This window comes from Apodemus sylvaticus, chromosome 12 (genome assembly GCF_947179515.1).
Source record: "Apodemus sylvaticus chromosome 12, mApoSyl1.1, whole genome shotgun sequence".
Taxonomy (NCBI): Eukaryota; Metazoa; Chordata; class Mammalia; order Rodentia; family Muridae; genus Apodemus; species Apodemus sylvaticus.
Genome location: NC_067483.1, coordinates 101,887,981 through 101,907,500, shown reverse-complemented (window position 1 = coordinate 101,907,500; position 19,520 = coordinate 101,887,981). Strand labels below are relative to the sequence as shown.

Genomic DNA, 19,520 nt, shown 5'->3' with positions numbered 1-19,520 from the left:
TCTATGTCATTAATAAGAAGCCCCTGTTGATGCTGTTGCATACACTTATGTGGCTCACCATGAACAAAGCACTATTAGAAAAACCTTCATCTTTTTGCCATCTAGATATGTATCTAGCTCATTTCCTGACTTCCTTCAGGTCTCTGTTAAACTCTGTTATCTAAGATGTTTTCTTGGGTTCCATAATGTAACAATGTATCCCTTGCCTCCCCTTTCTCTCTCTCTCTCTCTCTCTCTCTCTCTCTCTCTCTCTCTCTCTCTCTCTCTCTGTCTCTCTCTCTGTCTCTCTCTGTCTCTCTCCCTCCCTCTCTCTCTCTCTCTCTCTCTCTCTCTCTCTCTCTCTCTCACACACACACACACACACACACACACATACACATCATTGTTCTTCATAACACCTACTCCTGTCTAACATATCCCATAGCTTAGTTAGGATTTTATTGCTATGATGACACATCATGACCATGGCAACTCTTTTTTTTTTGTTTGTTTTTGTAGGAACTATCTTTTATTGGGGGAGGGTTCATCAATCCTTCTTGGCCTCCGCCTTCCTCATGGCTGCAAGCACTTTGCTCAGGTCCTCCCACTTTCTCTTGGCCGGATGTGCATGCCCAAACTCTTCTTGATGAACTTGAGTGCATACTTGTCCTTGGACACTTTGAACAACTCCATGGCATGCTGCTCATAGGGCGTGATGCCGCACACCTCCCAGATCATGTCCCGCACAAACTCGGTGTGCTTGGTGAGGCTCCCAAGGCGCTGGCTGTGTCTCGGCTTGATGACGTTCTTCGTCACCTTGTGGCCCTTGTTGAGGTCCATGGCCATGGGGTAGCGCAGGGCCATGGCTGCTGTTCTCCTATATACCATGAAAACTCTTATAAAGGAAAACATTTAGTTGGGTCCAGCTTACAGTTCAGGGTTAGTCCATTTTTGTCATGTGGGAGCTATGGTGGCATGCAGGTAGGGATGGTGCTGGAGAGATAGATGAGAGTCCTCTATCCAGATTGGCAGGCATCTGGAAGACACTGGGCCTGGATTGAGCTTCTAAATCCTCAAAACCCACCCCAGTGACACACTGTCTACAAAACAAACAAACAAACAAATAAAAACCACTTACCCCCCCCACAAGGCCCCCAGCCCTAATCCTTTTAAGTGCCACTATATAGGGGCCATTTGCCTTCACACTTCAATACTCCATGTCTAGTTTTAACTACTCCTTACTCATAAAAACAAATTCTTCTACATAGTACTTGCTGCAATGAGTGAGGGGCTATGGTTTGAATTATGTTGTCCATGCATTACTATATTCAATCCATAGCCCCTCATTCATTGCAGCAAGTACTATGTAGAAGGTTGAGATTTTTTTCTTTTAGTTTTTTCTCAAATGATTCCTTTTTAAACTCCCCATTATGCTCAGAAGTTCAGAAGCCCATATCGTGTATAATCGGGTTTTTCTTTTTACTGTTCAATTTTTAATTTTTAATTTTTTTGAGATTGCATCATTCCCTCTTCCATTTCTCATTTTTTCATAGAGTTAGAAAGAGCAATTCTCACATTCACCTGGAATAACAAAAAACCCAGGATAGCTAAAACTATTCTCAACAGTAAAAGAACTTCTGGGGGAATCAGTATCCCAGCCCTCAAGCAGTACTACAAAGCAATAATGCTAAAAAGTGCATGGTATTGGTACAGTGACAGGCAGGTGGATCAAGGGAATAGGGTTGAAGACCCAGAAATGAACCCACACACCTATGGTCACTTGATCTTCAACAAAGGAGCTGAAAATATCCAGTGGAAAAAAGAAAGCCTTTTCAACAAATGGTGCTGGTTCAATTGGAGGTCAGCATGCCGAAGAATGCAAATTGATCCATTCTTATCTCCTTGTACTATGCTCAACTCCAAGTGGATCAAGGACATCCACATAAAACCAGACACACTGAAACTAATAGTAAAGAAACTGGGGAAGACCCTTGAGGACAGGGGCACAGGGGGAAAGTTCCTGAACAGAATACCAATAGCTTATGCTCTAAGATCAAGAATTGACAAATGGGACCTCATAAAATTACAAAGTTTCTGTAAGGCAAAGAACACTGTCAAAAGGACAAAAGGGCAACCAACAAATTGGGAAAAGATCTTCACCAACCCTGTAACTGACAGAGGGCTAATATCTAACATATACAAAGAACTGAAGAAGTTAGACCCCATTTCTCCTTTCTCCCTCTAAGCTGTTGCTCTCTTTCAAATTCATTTCTTCTTTTTGTTTATTTTTTGCTGTTGTTGTATTGGTGGTGGTGGTGGTGGTGGTGGTGGTGGTGGTGGTGGTGGTGGTAGTGGTGGTGGTAGTGGCAGTGGTGTGGTGTGTGTGTGTGTGTGTGTGTGTGTGTGTACACAGGCTTGTGTTTGTATGTGTGAATAAAGCTAAATATGTAAATACAACCTGATCAGTCCTCATAGTGTTACATGCATGTATGTTTTCAGGGCTGGATATTTAGTATTGGATAACCAATTCATCTCTTCTTCCCTGGGGAAGACTATTTTTATAGCTCTCAGCATTACTTAGTTGTCCGTATTTCATGAGTTGGCCATATTTCATGAGCCATCCCCTTTTCAAGTTAGCAAGTCTATAATATGATCCTTATTCCAGTCATGATTAGACAACCATGTTGGTGAGACTTCCTGAGCATAGCTTCTTTGACATTTCCAAGAAGTTGAGCTTTAATGTTTAATTTCATCTGAGGTCACTTGGGTGAATCCTCCTTCAGTCTGGCTAGTGACCTTTATTTATAATAAGTTTATATCACAAAGGGACAGCAGAGACAAATATGGACAGGAATGCTGGATCCAGTGTCTCAGAGCAGGTTGTAATCAGTAGACCAAAGAGAGAAGACTTGGAAAGCACAAACATCATCGGCTTCCTGAAGCTGGGTTTCTTCCTGCAGAGCCATGAAAGGTGAGACTTTTGAAGGCCCCTAGTGTGCACTGTTCAGTTTGACAGCCCAGGAAAGCCAACACAGGGGCCTGTGCCCAGTAAAATCTCTGAATCTTGTTCAAGAAAATTGTATTACAATATGAAGCCTTTTTGATCTTTCTTATCATTTCTTTTGGTGGTTTTACCTGCTGTTTAGTTTTGAACCCTGGGAGGTAGCAGCATGTTTGCTAGGCCAGCACAGACTTTCTCAGGAGTCCAGGTGCTCATCTCTGTCTTAGGGCACTCATTGCTCCCAGGAATGGGAAGCTGACACTAGAGATGATACTGTGTATCTGTTACTCATCTTTCTGTCACTGTAACAACATATATGAAGTATTGGCTTAAAAGAAGGATTTATTTTGGCTCAGGGTTTAGTTTGGAGGCTTCAGTCCATAGTCTTTTGGTACAAAAGCAATGTATTCAGCTATCTTCCCAGCCTTAATTATAATAGTCTTTAAATTTTAGAAAAATCTATTCCTGATGTATAAAAACTGGAAGCCAAAGGTGAAAGGGACCTAGAGTCTGATAGAGCATGATATCATCACAAAAGGAGACTTTTCGTTTGTGCCTGGAGTGAGGCAGAGTGAAGTCGTAGTAGTGAAGTCAGTAGTGAGGCAAAACTGCTCACATCATTGCAGACAGAAAGGAGAGAGGTATAAGACAGGGTGCCAGTATCCCCTCCAAAGTTGTGTGTCTCCAGTGATGGACTTCATCCACTGGCTTTGCCTTATTATTGGTTCCACTACCTCCTACCAACACCACAAGCTTGTGACCAAACCTTTAACATGCAGGCCTGTCAAAGGACACTGAAACATGGTGAATAAGTATGAAATTGACAGGAATCAGCTCCTTGTAGTGATCCAACTTGACACGACTAGAGCATTTTGATCAAAACAGCTATTTTACCCAGGATGCATTGTAAACCCAAGGACTCAGCGGAGTTCATTGTTCCAGCCACTGACACCTTGACTTCCAGATCATTTCTTAGTTAATGCCAATATATTAATAGCCTTGAAAAGTCCAGGATTTTGTTTCCTCTTGTCTTATAGTACAAGTCTCCTCCTGTACTAATACCATGCTCTTGTCTTTTTAAATATTATTTATTTGTTTGTGTGTTCATTTATTAATTTATTCTTGCTTATTCACTTTACATCCTGCTCCTTGATCCCTTGGGATCACCCCCTTCCACAATTCTTGCTCCTTCTCCCTCCCCTTTTCCTCTGAGCAGGTGAGGTCCCCAGTATTCCCTTACCCTGGCATATCAAGTCTCTGTGAGGCTAGGCATATCCTCTCCCACTAATGTCAGACAAAGCAGTCCAGCTAGAAGAATATATCTCATTTATAGGCAACAGCTTTTGGGATAACCCTGGCTCCAGTTGTTTGGGACCCACATGAAGACCAAGCTGTACATCTGCTACATATGTTGAGGAGGCCCTGGTCTGGCCTGTGTCTATTATTTGATTGGTGGTTTGGTTCTGAGAGCCCCAAGGGTCTAGGTTAGTTGACTCTGTTGGTCTTCCTATGGAATTCCTATCCCCTTCAGGATCCGTAATCCTTCCTCCTATTCTTCCATAAGAGTCCCCAAGCTTCCTTCACTGTTTGTCTGTGGGTGTCTGCATCTGTGTGAGTCAGCTGATGGGTGGAACCTCTCAGAAGATAGCCCATGCTAGTCTCCTGTCTGCAAGCATAACAGAGTATCAGGGATTGGTCTCATACTGGGCTGGTTATTGGTTGGCCATTCTCTCAGTCTCTGCTCTATTTCCTGTACCTGAATTTCTTATAGACAGGATAAATTTTGAGTCAAAGTTTTGTGGGTGAGTTGGTGTTCCTATCTCATTATGGGGGTTCTTGTCTGGCTATAAGAGGTGACCTCATAGCTAAGGTTACCCTCTTTGATTTTTGGGTGCCTCCTTTATCCCATGTCTTGATCTTGTCCTGGAGATGTCCCTCCCCTTCCCTACCCACTCAGTTGCAGACTTCTGTCCATTCTCATGGTCATCTGGCCATTTATGCTCCTGTCTTATGTCATTACTAAATTTCTCATTGTGCAATCTAGGGTTCCTCTGCATCACTCCTCAGGCCCTACCACCACCTCCACACACTGCTTTTCATATACCAGGAATGGATTTTTCAGGGTTCAATTCACCATATGCACATAAAAACAAACAAAAATACAAACCAGGTGTAGCATCACACATCTGTAATCCAAGCACTGAGGAGGCAGAGACAAGAGGATCCCTGTAGCTTGCTGCCAGACAATCTAGCCAAATTAATGCTCTCCTGGTCTGGCTAGAGACTCTAATTCAAAAATAAAGTGGGGACTGTTTGAGGAAGACCATAGAGAATCTGCCTCTGGCTTCCATTATTCAAGGAACATATCACACACATATACTCATGTCCCCAACACAAGAATCATGCTCCTGTACCTGGCTCCTGAAATGCTCTTGGTGACAATGGTACAGTGCCCTTGACTTTGCTGATAGTAGAGGGTCTATCCTGTGGTCTCTGGAGCTAGACAGCTTCATGCAAATCTCACCTTTTGTTTCCTTGTTTGATCAGCCTTGGAAAAGCCACTTTTCTTTGCAGCAATTTTCTCATCTATAAAAGGATAAATAAAAAGAGTGTCCATCTTACAGGGATGCTACCATGCTTGTGCTTGCAGAAGCCAATGATTGATTATAGGACACTTAGAAGCATACCCTGCACACTCCATGCATATGTTAGATAATTGTTAGTCTAAGACACAGCACTACTCACCAGCCCTTTCATGCTTACCCCTCCAATCCCAGAATTTTTAAAACTCAGCATCCAATCCTTGATGTTTGAATGCACCTATTACTCCCTTCTGATGGGGTTGCACTGAACCTATAGCACAGTGTTCTACTCTGTCACACTGCCTCTTACCCGAGTCACATCCTTATGTATGAGAGACATTGAGCTAGATTCTTTCCCAAATTTTCCCAGCCTCTGACTTGCTAAACTTCAAATCTGTTTCTAGTCCGCCTGCCTCTCCACCCTAGCTGCAATGACATGTGACTTTGGCTTCCTCAGCTTCAGTTTTGTGGAGGGAGAAGGACACTTCTGGTTCTAGGAGCATTGTAGCCCTGACCTAACCCTATAAAAAGTGCACAAGAAATTGAGGGGTTCCTTCTCTAGGGGAGTGCCTGGCTGTCCCCCACCCCAGGAAGGACTGGCCCTCCCCTTGCTGGCCACCTTGTCTCTTAAATGTCATTTGGTTTGGAAGATCTCTTTCCCATTTTCTTAGCAATCTCTGACCAACTTTTCACCGACTGTATCTCTTATTGTCAGTAATTCTTCCCAAGTACTGTACCCACGGGACCACAATGAATTCCATGGATCATATGTTGATTCCAACAGAGGGGATGCTGAGGGGTGGACACCCTGAGAAGGAGGCCAGGATGAAGACTTTATCTGCTTCTTGCAGCTGCATCTTTTGTGAGCTGCATTCTCTGCCTCGTCAATACCATTTCCCATTAAATTAAATAGCTTATTGACTGGTGTGGCATGTGGAGATGGGGTTGATGGGATTCACAGAGGCTCCTCACCCCCTCTCCCCTCCCTGCAACAATCACAGGTCACTGCTCAGTAAATCAGTTGGTAATGGAGTTTGAACTCTCAGAATCAACTCTGTGTACCCTTTTTATTTGTTTTTAATTTGTATCAATGGTAATTCTGTCTGTTTCAATTTATGTGGTGGTACAGGCTACAGAACAGAGGAAGTGCCTTTTTTTCTTTCTTTTTTTGTCCCATTAGCCACAGAGGGGCAACCTGTTCTGATGGGCAGGGACTGTTTCCCTTTAGTCCTCTTGTCTGGGCCTCACCAGTAAGCCTCTGCTTCACACCACATATAGAGATGATCTCAGAATAGATCTCAGAATAGGTTTTACAAACCTGAAAATAGCCATTGGTCCTTTTTTGCTCATGAAGATTGAATGTAGGATGATGGGAGGAGTTCTGGAAGGACCAGCCTTGTCCTGTGCCCCACAGGAGTCTGAGGTTGCAAAGCCTGGAACCTAGCTAGTCCTAGAGTGATTTGTACATGCTCTTGTTGTAAGCTACACACTCTCCTCTAATCCTGCTCTCTTAGCTCTTTACTGGCAGGTGAGTAACATTTCCAGTGCATTAGTGTCCAGAATGGCTGCAAAGTAGAAATAGTTTGTTACAGTACTCTTTATCTCCCATTGGTCATCCTCTTTCACCCAAGTCTTGTAAGAAATGTGAAAATACAGAAGGAAAATTAAAATGCTCATAAGAATGGTTAAATTGAGATGGAGAAACATAGCCACTGGACTTCTCCGTGACTGGCATTGGCCGTTAGCAGTTCCAGGCTACAAGAGAGAAACTGTTTTGGTGGGGCTTCCCCCAAGTAGTAAGTCTCCTGAATCACAAGAAAGCTCACTTATGGACCTTGGAACTGTGGGTTTCTGAAGGAACTGAGGCAAAGGATAGGTATGCTCAACAATACAAGAGAGAGGTCACCCCTGATTATTTTCCACTCACCCATGAAATCTTTACTACCTGTATCCCCCAAATCTGAGAAGCTGCCTGTGCTATCCTAGTTATAGAGATATTTTCCATGTTTCATTTAAAATCCAAAATCTCCTTTGATCCAGCTTTCCAGGCAACAGGGCAGGCCACTGACCTCTGCTCTAGGAACTTTTCTCTATAATTCATTTGCTGATCTGTGGTAACTGAAACTCTGCTACTCTTAAACTTTATCACTTAATAATATCTGGTTCTTTTCACACCAACTTCTGATAAACTTATGGTTTTGGATTCAGAGAGCTGTGTTCTTCTCAAGCACCCATTCCATGAGCCAAATAAGTAAGAGTTCTGATTTATATGGGATTTAGGGATTAAGTTCTACACGACTGGAGATAGTTTTCCCCAGATGTTCCTCACTGCTGCAGGATCTTAGTGTCACAGAGAGTACCAAAGGGAAAGGGCTCATGTAGAGCTCAGCATTTTACAAATTTTTGCCCTCTCTAGTCAATTTTGGAAGGTGGAACTGATCACAATTCTCATTTCCTTGTGGAAACATGGCAATAGCAATAGTGCTGATTTTACTGAGAGCATTCAGAGATCGAATTAAAGAATTTATTTGCAGAAAGTTTGCAGACTTTGAGCACTTCTGCTGGTTAAACCCCACAGGCAGTCAGTGAGTTCAAGGTCAAGCCCAAATAGTCTCCAGTGCCAGTCTCTTTCTTTCTCTATTTCAAAGTCAGGTGAGGTGACAAGGGAATTTTTCCCTTTAATCTAAGCTAAGAGGGTCTGCCTTAGTCCCTGAATAAAATAATTTCAGAAATCTCTAGGTGAGCTGTCTGGCCCTCAGGTAGATTGCAGTCTTCTCCAGCAGAAGAGGTTGGCAGCCTTGGTAGTGGCTTAGGTTGGCCCATTTGATGCTTTTGCTTTGACTCCTGGAAGCCTCTAGCTGCTGCCTAATGGATTCATTTAAGTGATAATATGAGCTGATTGTATGTCAGGCTGTTAAAGTGGTGATAACATACTGCACTCACAGAGCATTATCTACAGTAACTGCATTATAATGGTCAGGGAATGTCGACAGAACTACAGTTGATATTCTCATAAACAGCAGATGAATGCAGAGCAATGAGGCTTCTCAAGACATGTGTGGCTAAAGCAAGAGCTAACACTTCATCTTTGAGGCCCTCATTTTTTGTACATGCAAAAGGAGTCATGTGTGGGCAAGTGCTGACATATCAAAGTGTGATAAATGCACATGCCTCCTGATCAAACCCTGAAACACATTTAATCCAGCTTCAGGGGAGTATGTGATCTGTGAGCTTGAATTGTGTCCCACCCCAGGGAGCCTACTAAGCAACAGGGAACAGACAGAAGAGTTCTGGGCTGCCCTGACTACAGAAATGTAGACTTCAGAGCTGCAGTGTCTGGAAGATACAAATGTACAGGTAGCCAACAAACAAACAAACAACCAAACCAAAAAAAAAAAAACCAACCAAAACCAACAAATTCATGAATACACACTATGACCCTTCTCTGTATACATGGATAAATGACTCCTATGTAAAAAAATTCTGTTGCCTTCAGCCTCAAGTTGTTGCTTTTTCTCTTTCAGTATGTCTGTGGTATCTCTTCTACTGTCCCACATCAATATGCTATCACCCTAAAGGTGTGCCTATTCTTAAAGAAGATGCTAAAGAAACACAGGAAGGCTCCTGTAACCATGACTGCTGACCTCAGCCTTCATGCTGGCGGTAATAATAGTTAGCTTCTAACTCAGTATCTATGATGACCCAAGCCATATATTAAAATTGCCTTAGAGTCACAGAAACACCTTTAAGACAGGATTTTCCATTATCATTTTAGAGATGAAGTAATATCCATCCAGAAGAGACAGGACTAGCATCAAACTTCCAGCAGAGCCCATGCATGAGGCTAACTTTGCTAAACAATAACAGAACATCTCTGAATTCATTTTCTTTGTGTGTTTGTGGGTCTGTGTGTGGGTCTGTGTGTGTGTATGCATGTGTTAATATACTGGGTACATGTGTGTATGTCAGCTGGAGAACCATCTCTACTGTCATTCTTTAAATGCTGTCCATCTTATTTCTTGAGACAAGCCCTCTCACTAGTGTAGAGCTCATTGGACTTGGCAAGGCTGGCCAGCATGCTCCAGGACAGCCACCTCCCACTGTTGGGATTAAAAAAGGTATGCTACCACACTTGATTTTTCTTAAAACACACAGATTCTAGGCATGGGATTCAGATCCTCATGCCTGTATGGTAAGAATTTCACTAACCAAGGCATCTTCCCTGGGCCATTTCATTATTCTTAAGTTCTAAAATTTTGTACCTTTCTTAATAATTTTCTATGAAGGCCACTTTTTCCTTAAAACCCTACAGGTAAGGATAAGCATTAATTCACAGTGCAGAAAACCATGCATCTGGAATTTCATACTTGGTTACATGTAAATGTCAAATTTGTTCATTTTCTTCTGGTAAAATATGGTTTTTATAAGCACTGTAGTATTCATTGTTCCCACTATGTGATCTGTGTATAGGATCCATCCAGTGGCCTCCATTCTGTAGCAGCTCTGCAGTAAAAAGGAGGAAAGAGATTGTGGAAAGTAGAAGTAATAAAAGGCCACATGTACTATTATTTAGGGAAGTCAAGAAGTGGTCTGACAGCATCAACGAGACAGAGCCACATTGCAAGGAAACAGGTGGACAGTGTTCTGTGAGAATGAAATGAATGAAGGGTACAACAGAGGTAGCATCATGTTCTAGTGCATGTAGAACTGACACTCAGAGATGAGGGAGGAGATTTGTTCATGATTTGTCCAAAGGAAGATGATGATGCTGTCTGGGAGGGTGGTTAAGGCACCATCTGGAGAATATTTTGTGAGCCATTTTAGTCTTGATTTCAACAAAAGTCCTCTGGAGGCTGCTTGCTTTTATGGTTCTGCCTTGATCCATGGTATTGGTTTTAACCTGGGTGATTCTCCCACTTCTTGTCATGCAATGGATGGAGAACTGTGACCTGAAATCTTGTAGGCCCGAGGCTTTCCTGGCCCCTGGATCACTGAGCCTCACATAATCTCCATTGACAGGAACTGCCTTTGTTTTTCTAGAAAGAAATACCCTAGAAATTCTGGGTCTCTGATCCCCTTGCCCTAGGAGAGCCTGAGACTTGGAGAGATTTCTCATATCCCTTCCAGCACTGCCATCCTACCAACATGATTTGGGGCAGGCTGATATTTTCTCTGCTTAATAGGAGTCCTGCAAAAGGCTGTATATCACTGCTAAAATAAATCCCTGATCCACTGGGGGGCCATGTAGTGTGAGATGGCACAGATATGAAATGCCCAGAGGATGCAAATCCATAGAGGAAGGAGATAAGTGACTTCCTAGAACTGCGTGCCAAATGGTGCTAGGTTGAGTCAGAGAGGAGGGTGGATTAGCTATTTGATACATGTTTATTCATGGGATAATAATTGATTGAGGTGACAGTGGTGGGCCTTGTACTTATGTTGAAGTCATTACATTGGGCAATTTAAATTGTTGAGTTGTTATTTTGTATGAATGACAACTCAAAACAGTCATATATGCCAAGGTTTTTGTGGGGCTCAGTAGTGCAATGAAAGCATCTGTGTCCTCCAGTGTCAGGTCTCTGTGGTTCTTGTCACCTTGGAGCTTTCATATCTCCCTGCCAGATCCAGTTCCAGCAGCAAAGCTGTTTCTCAGTGAGGACAATCCATCAGCTCTCTGCCTGCTCGATAATTCCACCCAGTTCAAGGCAGATATTTCTCCATAAAGCCCCAAAGATACAAAATCTAGGTTTAAAAGATTATTATGAAGGAGGGGGCTAAGGGAGAGCTGGTGAATTCAGACAGGGCTGAAATTCTGTAAAATGAAGAGAGGCCTAGGGTAGATGACAGCAAGAGTTAGTTATAAAGCAGTGTATATCACTCAATACTTTTGAATCATGTAAGTAAGACTGAAATTTTTATATGTATTTTACCACACTTAAAAAAGAAATCACATAATTGAGGAGCTCCCAACATGGCATTAAAAAAACATAAGAGAATGATTGAACAGATAGTATGGGGCACTAAGCAAGTGACCATAGCTTAGTTTAAATATCCAACCTGGCATGCTGTGCTCATTTTACTATAATATCTCCCTGCCTGCTCCTCTCCCTCCCTTGCTCCTTCCCTTTCCTTCCTTGCTTCCTTCCTTCTTCCCTTCTTTCCTTCCCTCCTTCATTCCTTCCTTTTTTCCTTTTGGATTTTTGAGTCAGGGTTTTCCTGAACCTCACTTTGTAGACTAGTCTGGTCTCTATAGAGATCTTCCTGTCTCTGTCTCCCAAGTGCTAGAAATAAAGGCAATGGGCCACCATACCTATTTTTTTTAATTTTAAAATTAAAATTATCATCATGGCCCACATTATCCCCTTTCTCCATTGTCCCTGTATCCACCCACTCATCTAGACAAGGTCAAATCCTCTCGATCAGCCTTGTATTCCTCCATATCCTTCTAAACAACTATCTAACAGCTCTTTATTCTAAACCCAGAGTACCTCAGACATGGTCACCTACATCTGTGCTGTCCCTTCTCCCAGTCTGGGCAGTGTAATTGCTGGAGGCCACTCTGCTTTTGTCTCTGGTTTCAAATGTAGCCAGCATGAACCTTTCAGAGATTACTGAGGTTAAGTCTCTTCTAAACTAAAGTGTTTTGGGTAACTATCTCAGCTAGAACAAATCCTTCCTGTGGCCTGCAATGCTTTGTACAAGCTACCTGCTCTGTCCTCACATCACTACGTTACCTTTCTCCTGGCTTGCTGTGTGTACTAGCCATCTCATTTGTTAAAAGCTTTTGTCATGAATATTTGTCCTCCAGTTCTCAGCTTAAATATTACTTCTACTGAATGACCATTAATCAACTCATTATATATATAATCAGTATTGTTAGGCATGGGACTAGGCTTTGGGCCTCTCTCCCAATCCAATCAAAGCCCCTCTGCTATTGCTGTATTCATTCCTGATACACTGTTGTATTTTTTTCATGACACTAAGCACAGTTTGTCATAGTTTTTCTTAATTTCAAAATGTGTCTCTCCTCCTGTGCAATGCTAAGGTCTTTGACGGCAGGAACTCTTTAATTAACCACAGTGACATTCTCACAAATAATAGTTTTTCTATTATGTATTTGCTGAATGAATAAACCTTAAATGGAGCCCTTTGCTTCTGAAGGCTAAGAAAGTTTGCTGCTGTTTCTGTTTAGCTTACTTATACCATAAAGTAACAGTGTGCTCTGCTGAGGTTGGCTAAGTAGGAGACAGGCTCACAAACTCTTCCTAGTGGTGATCAACTTTGGTTAAGAGAGGAAAACTATGATGACTAACTCTAGAATGGCGTTTTACAATTTATGAAGCATTTTCCACATGCATTATCTTCTTCAATTTAATAAAAACAATCTAGCCTTTGGCTGTCTATAAAAATTAAATTAAAAAAGAAAGGCTTAAGGATGACAGGGATTAGGCTATTATATATTTAAAGTCTATTAGTAAAAGATTGGTGAGATAGCAAAAGAATTAGACTCCTCCTTTCGACTTTTTTTATTCCAAATTTCTTGGGAATTTCCTAGGTTTTGTGGAAACAAAGGCACATCTGGTTAGGTCCTTTGTACCTGTGCCCTCTAGACCTTTAGGTGCTCACTGGGAGTGATTAGATCTTACAGTGTAACATCCATGCCATGATGAATCCCAGGCCCCCCTTTCCATCAGCATGTGGAGGCTCAGAGACACAGGAATGTCTGCAAGTACATTTTGGCAGCTACTCATTATGAGACAAACAATTCACTGAGTCAAACATTCCACTTCTAAAGAGAATTCTTTTCCTCTCCATGATTCCTTTTCTTCCACACTGGACCTGGGGTGGTTCTTTCCAAGACAAAAACCCTTTATAAATATTGCAATCAGAAGTAAGACCCTGACTAGGACATCCATACAAATGACTATGCACAGGCTGAGGCAAAAGCCACCCACCCACATACCTTTGGCAGCTTAGCAACTACTCCATTCAGTTGAATCCCAAGGTCTTCAATTGTGAGCAGTGAGGTTCTAGTGTTTCCTGTCATCAGCACAAGGTGGACTGTTCTAGGACAGCATGACTGTATTGTAAAATTCTTTGCTGTCATGATTCACCAAGGCCAGCCTGAGGCTTGCTCTGGGGTTGAGAAAGGTGAGGCCACAGAAAAAGTAACCTACCTCCTGGAATGAATTCTATCTCTGTTAATAAGAAGATTGCAGAGTCTGGGAGAGCACACAGCTTGCTCTAGTGGCACAGAGCTTAGGCTCCAGTCCTGAGGCCTCTGGCTGGAGCCCTCAGATCTCTCTGCTTCCGGATCCAGATCAGCCTGGGCGGCAACACCACATCTCCAGGTCCTGCAAGAGGCAAGAGGGGCTTCCGGGCAGCCAGCGGGGAGAAGTCAGTGTGCTCTGGTGAATCCAGTGGGCCCCTGCAGGAGTCTCCAGGTGTGTGCTTTGGAATCTGAACAGCCTGGGCCACAGCACTAGGTCTCCAGGAAGTGCAGGAGACCTGGTATGCACCCAGAGGCAGTCTGGGAGAGTGCACAGCTTGCTCTGGTGGCACAGAGCTTAGGTTCCAGTCCTGAGGCCTCTGGTGGGAGCCCTCAGATCTCTCAGCTTCTGGATCCAGATCAGCCTGGGCCGCAACACCACATCTCCAGGTCCTGCAAGAGGCAAGAGGGGCTTCCGGGAGGCTGGCTGAGAGGAGTCAGTGTGCTCTGGTGAATCCAGCAGGCCCGAGCAGGAACCATCAGGTGTCTGCTTCTGGATCTGAACAGCCTGGGCAACAGCACCCTGTCTCCAGGCAGTGCAGGAGGTAAGCTGTGCACCACAGGCCACCTGGGAAGGGGCAGCTTGCACTGGTGAGTCCAGCATTGACAAGACCAACTAACACCAGTGAGATCTAGATGGCAAAAGGCAAACGTAGGAACGTCACTAACAGAAATCAAGGCAATATGGCAACGTCTGAACCCAATTCTCCTTTACCAGCATGTCCTGGATACCCCACCACACCAGTAAAACAAGATTTGGATTTAAAATCACTGGTCATGATGTTGGTACAGGAACACATGAAGGACATACTTAAAGAAATTCAGGAGAAAATGGATCAAAAGTTAGAAGCCTTTGCAAGGGAAACACAAAAATCATTGAAAGAAATCCAGGAGAATACAAAAGCCAATAAGGAGGAAACGCAAAAAACACTTAAAGAAATACAGGAGAACTTCGGTCAACAGGCTGAGGTCATGAAAGAGGAAACACAAAAATCTCTTAAAGAATTATAGGAAAGCACAAACAAACAAGTGAAGGAGCTAAGCAAAACCATCCAGGATCTAAAATCAGAAGTAGAAACAACTAAGAAAACTCAAAGGGAGACAACTTTGGAGATAGAAAGCCTTGGGAAGAAATCAGGGGACATAGATGCAAATATCAACAACAGAATACAAGAGATAGAAGAAAGAATCTCAGATGCTGAAGATACCATAGACACCATGGACTCAACAGTTAAAGAAACTGCAAAATGCAAAAAGCTTGTAACCCAAACTATCCAGGAAATCCAGGACACAATGAGAAGACCAAACCTAAGGATTATAGGCATAGATGAGAGTGAAGATTTACAACTTAAAGGGCCAGCAAATATTTTCAATAAAATTATGGAAGAAAACTTCCCTAACCTAAAGAGAGAGATGCCCATGAATATACAAGAAGCCTACAGAAATCCAAACAGACTAGACCAGAACAGAAATACTTCCCGTCACATAATAATCAAAACACCAAATGTACTAAAAAAAGAAAGAATATTAAAGGCAATAAGAGAAAAAGGCCAAGTAACATATAAAGGGAGACCTATCAGAATCACAGCAGACTTTTCACCTGAGACTATGAAGGCTAGAAGATCCTGGGCAGATCTCATGCATACTCTAAGAGAACACAAATGCCAGCCAAAACTACTATATCCAGCAAAACTCTCAATCACCATAGATGGAGAAACTAAGATATTCCATGACAAAACCAAGTTTACCCAATATCTATCCACAAACCCAGCCCTACAAAGGATAATAGGAGGAAAACACCAATACAAGGAGGGAAAGCTTACCATGGAAAAAGCAAGATAGTAACCTTTCGTCAAACCCAAAAGAAGTTAACCAATCAAATTTAAAAAATAACGTCAAAAATGACAGGAAGTAACAATCACTATTCCTTAATATCTTTTAACATCAATGGACTCAATGCCCCAATAAAAAGACATAGACTAACCGACTGGATATGTAAACAGGACCCTACATTTTGCTGCTTACAGGAAACACAGCTCAGTGTCAAAGACAAATACTACCTTAGAGTAAAAGGCTGGAAGACAATTTTACAAGCAAATGGTCTCAGGAAACAAGCTGGAGTAGCCATTTTAATATCAGATAAAATTGACTTTCAACCCAAAGTCATCAAAAGAGACTCTGAGGGATACTTCTTGCTGGTCAAAGGAAAAATACAAGAAGAACTCTCAATCCTGAACATCTATGCTCCAAATGCAAGGGCACCCTCTTTCGTAAAAGAAACTTTATTAAAGCTCAAAGCACACATTGCACCTAACACAATAATTGTGGGTGACTTCAACACTGCACTTTCCTCAATGGACCGATCAGGAAAACAGAAACTAAACAGGGACACAATGAAACTAATTGAAGCTTTGGACCAATTAGATTTAACAGATATATATAGAATATTCTATCCTAAAGCAAAAGAATATACCCTTTTCTCAGCACCTCATGGTACCTTCTCCAAAATTGACCATATAATTGGTCACAAGACAGACCTCAAAATATAAGAAGATCGAACTAATCCCATGCCTCCTATCAGATCACTATGGAGTAAAAGTGGTCTTCAATAGCAACAAAAACAACAGAAAACCCACATACACATGGAAACTGAACAATATTCTACTCAATGATACCTTGGTCGAGGAAGAAATAAAGAAAGAAATTAAAGACTTTTTAGAACTTAATGAAAATGAAGACACAACATACCCAAATCTATGGGACACAATGAAAGCAGTGCTAAGAGGAAAACTCATAGCCCTGAGTGCCTCCAAAAAGAAAATGGAGAGAGCATACACTACCAGTTTAATGACACACCTGAAAGCCCTGGAACAAAAAGAAGCTATTTCACCCAGGAGGAGTAGAAGGCAGGAAATCATCAAACTCAGGGCTGAAATCAATCAAGTAGAAACAAAGAGAACCATACAAAGAATCAACAAAACCACGAGCTGGTTCTTCAAGAAAATCAACAAGATAGATAAACCCTTAGCCAGACTAACCAAAGGGCACAGAGACAGTATCCAGATTAACAAACTTAGAAATGAAAAGGGAGATATAACAACAGAAACTGAGGAAATTCAAAAAATCATTAGATCCTACTACAAAAGCCAATATTCAACATAACTGGAGAATCTGGAGGAAATGGACAGTTTCCTAGACAGATATCTGACACCAAAACTAAATCAGGATCAAATAGATCAACTAAACAGTCCCATAACACCTGAAGAAATAAAAAGGGTCATAGAAAGTCTCCCAACCAAAAAAAGCAGAGGACCAGATGGCTTCAATGCAGAGTTCTGTCAGACCTTCATAGAAGACCTAACACCAATACTCTTCAAACTATTCCACAAAATAGAAACAGAAGGAACTCACCCAACTCGTTGTATGAAGCCACAATTACGCTAATACCAAAACCACACAACGATCCAACAAAGAAAGAGAACTTCTTGCCAATTTCTCTTATGAATATTGATGTAAAAATACTTAATAAAATTCTTGCCAACCGAATCCAAGAACACATCAAAACGATCATCCACCATGATCAAATAGGCTTCATCCCCGGGATGCAGGGATGGTCCAATATAAGGAAATCCATCAATGCTATCCACTACATAAACAAACTCAACGAAAAAAACCATATGATCATCTCATTAGATGCAGAAAAAGCATTTGACAAAATACAGCATCCTTTCATGCTAAAAGTATTGGAAAGAACAGGAATTCAAGGCCCATACCTAAACATCGTTGAAGCAATATACAGCAAAACGGTAGCCAACATCAAACTAAATGGAGAGAAACTTGAAGCAATCCCACTAAAATCAGGGACTAGACAAGGCTGTCCTCTCTCTCCATATCTTTTCAATATTGTACTTGAAGGTCTAGCTAGAGCAATTAGACAACATAAGGAGGTCAAGGGGATACAAATTGGAAAGGAAGAAGTCAAATTATCACTATTTGCAGATGACATGATAGTCTACTTAAGCGACCTGAAAACCTCCACCAGAGAACTCCTACAGCTGATAAACAACTTCAGCAAAGTGGCTGGTTATAAAATCAACTCAAGCAAATCAGTTGCCTTCCTATACTCAAAGGATAAGCAGGCTGAGAAAGAAGTTAGGGAAACGACACTCTTCAAAATAGCCACAAACAATATAAAGTATCTTGGGGTGACTCTAACCAAACAAGTGAAAGAGCTATATGACAAGAACTTCAGGTCTCTGAAGAAGGAAATCGAAGAAGACCTCAGAAAATGGAAAAATCTGCCATGCTCATGGATTGGCAGGATTGATATAGTTAAAATGGCCATCTTGCCAAAAGCAATCTACAGATTCAATGCAATCCCCATCAAAATCCCAACTCAGTTCTTCACAGAGTTAGAAAAAGCAATTCTCAAATTCATCTGGAATAACAAGAAACCCAGGATAGCTAAAACTATTCTCAACAAAAGAAATTCTGGGGGAATCAGTATCCCTGACTTCAAGCAATATTACAGAGCAATAGTGTTAAAAAACTGCATGGTATTGGCACAAGGACAGACAAGTGGACCAATGGAATAGAATTGAAGATCCAGAAATGAATCCACACACCTATGGTCACTTGATCTTCGACAACGGAGCCAAAAACATCCAGTGGAAAAAAGATAGCCTTTTCAACAAATGGTGCTGGATCAATTGGAGGTCAGCATGCAGAATAATGCGAATTGATCCATTCTTATCTCCATGGACTAAACTTCACTCCAAGTGGATCAAGGACCTCCATGTAAAACTAGACACACTGAAACTAATAGAAAAGAAACCAGGGAAGACCCTTGAGGACATGGGCACAGGGGAAAAGTTCCTGAACAGATCACCAATAGCTTATGCTTTAAGATCAAGAATTGACAAATGGGACCTCATAAAATTACAAAGTTTCTGTAAGGCAAAGGACACTGTTAAAAAGACAAAACGGCAACCATCAAATTGGGAAAGGATATTCACCAACCCCACATCTGATAGAGGGCTAATATCCAATATATACAAAGAACTCAAGAAGTTAGACCCCAGGGAACCAAATAACCCTATTAAAAAATGGGGTACAGATCTTAACAAAGAATTTTCACCTGAAGAAATTTGGAACAAGGGGCTGGCCACTCCTCCGTTCTTCTTGTACCTCATTTGATATGTGGATTATGTTTTGGGTATTCCAGTTTTATAGGTTAATATCCACTTATTAGTGAGTGCATACCACGATTCATCTTTTGAGTCTGGGTTACGAACAAAATCAGAACAGGGAAGTAGGAAGGGTTGGTTGGGAAAACAGGGGGAGGGAAGCGGACTGATGGGACTTTCGGGGAGTGGGGGTCCAGAAAAGGGGAAATCATTTGAAATGTAAATAAATATATCAATAAATTAAAAAAGAAGAAGAAATTCGGATGGCTGAGAGGCACCTTAAGAAGTGCTCAACATCATTAGTCATTAGGGAAATGCAGATCAAAACAACCCTGAGATTTCACCTTACACCAGTCAGAATGGCTAAGGTCAAAAACTCAGGAGACAGCAGGTGTTGGCAAGGATGTGGAGAAAGAGGAACACTCCTCCACTGCTGGTGGGGCTGTAAGATGGTACAACCACTGTGGAAATCAGTCTGGAGGTTCCTCAGAAAACTGGACATG

At 41.9% G+C, this 19,520-nt stretch overlaps 1 pseudogene; it reads right to left on the bottom strand.

Moving 5' to 3' along the window:
* Positions 1 to 526: 526 nt before the first annotated feature.
* On the bottom strand, positions 527 to 852 carry LOC127697833 (60S ribosomal protein L36-like; annotated as a pseudogene).
* Between the last annotated feature and the right edge of the window lie 18,668 nt (positions 853 to 19,520).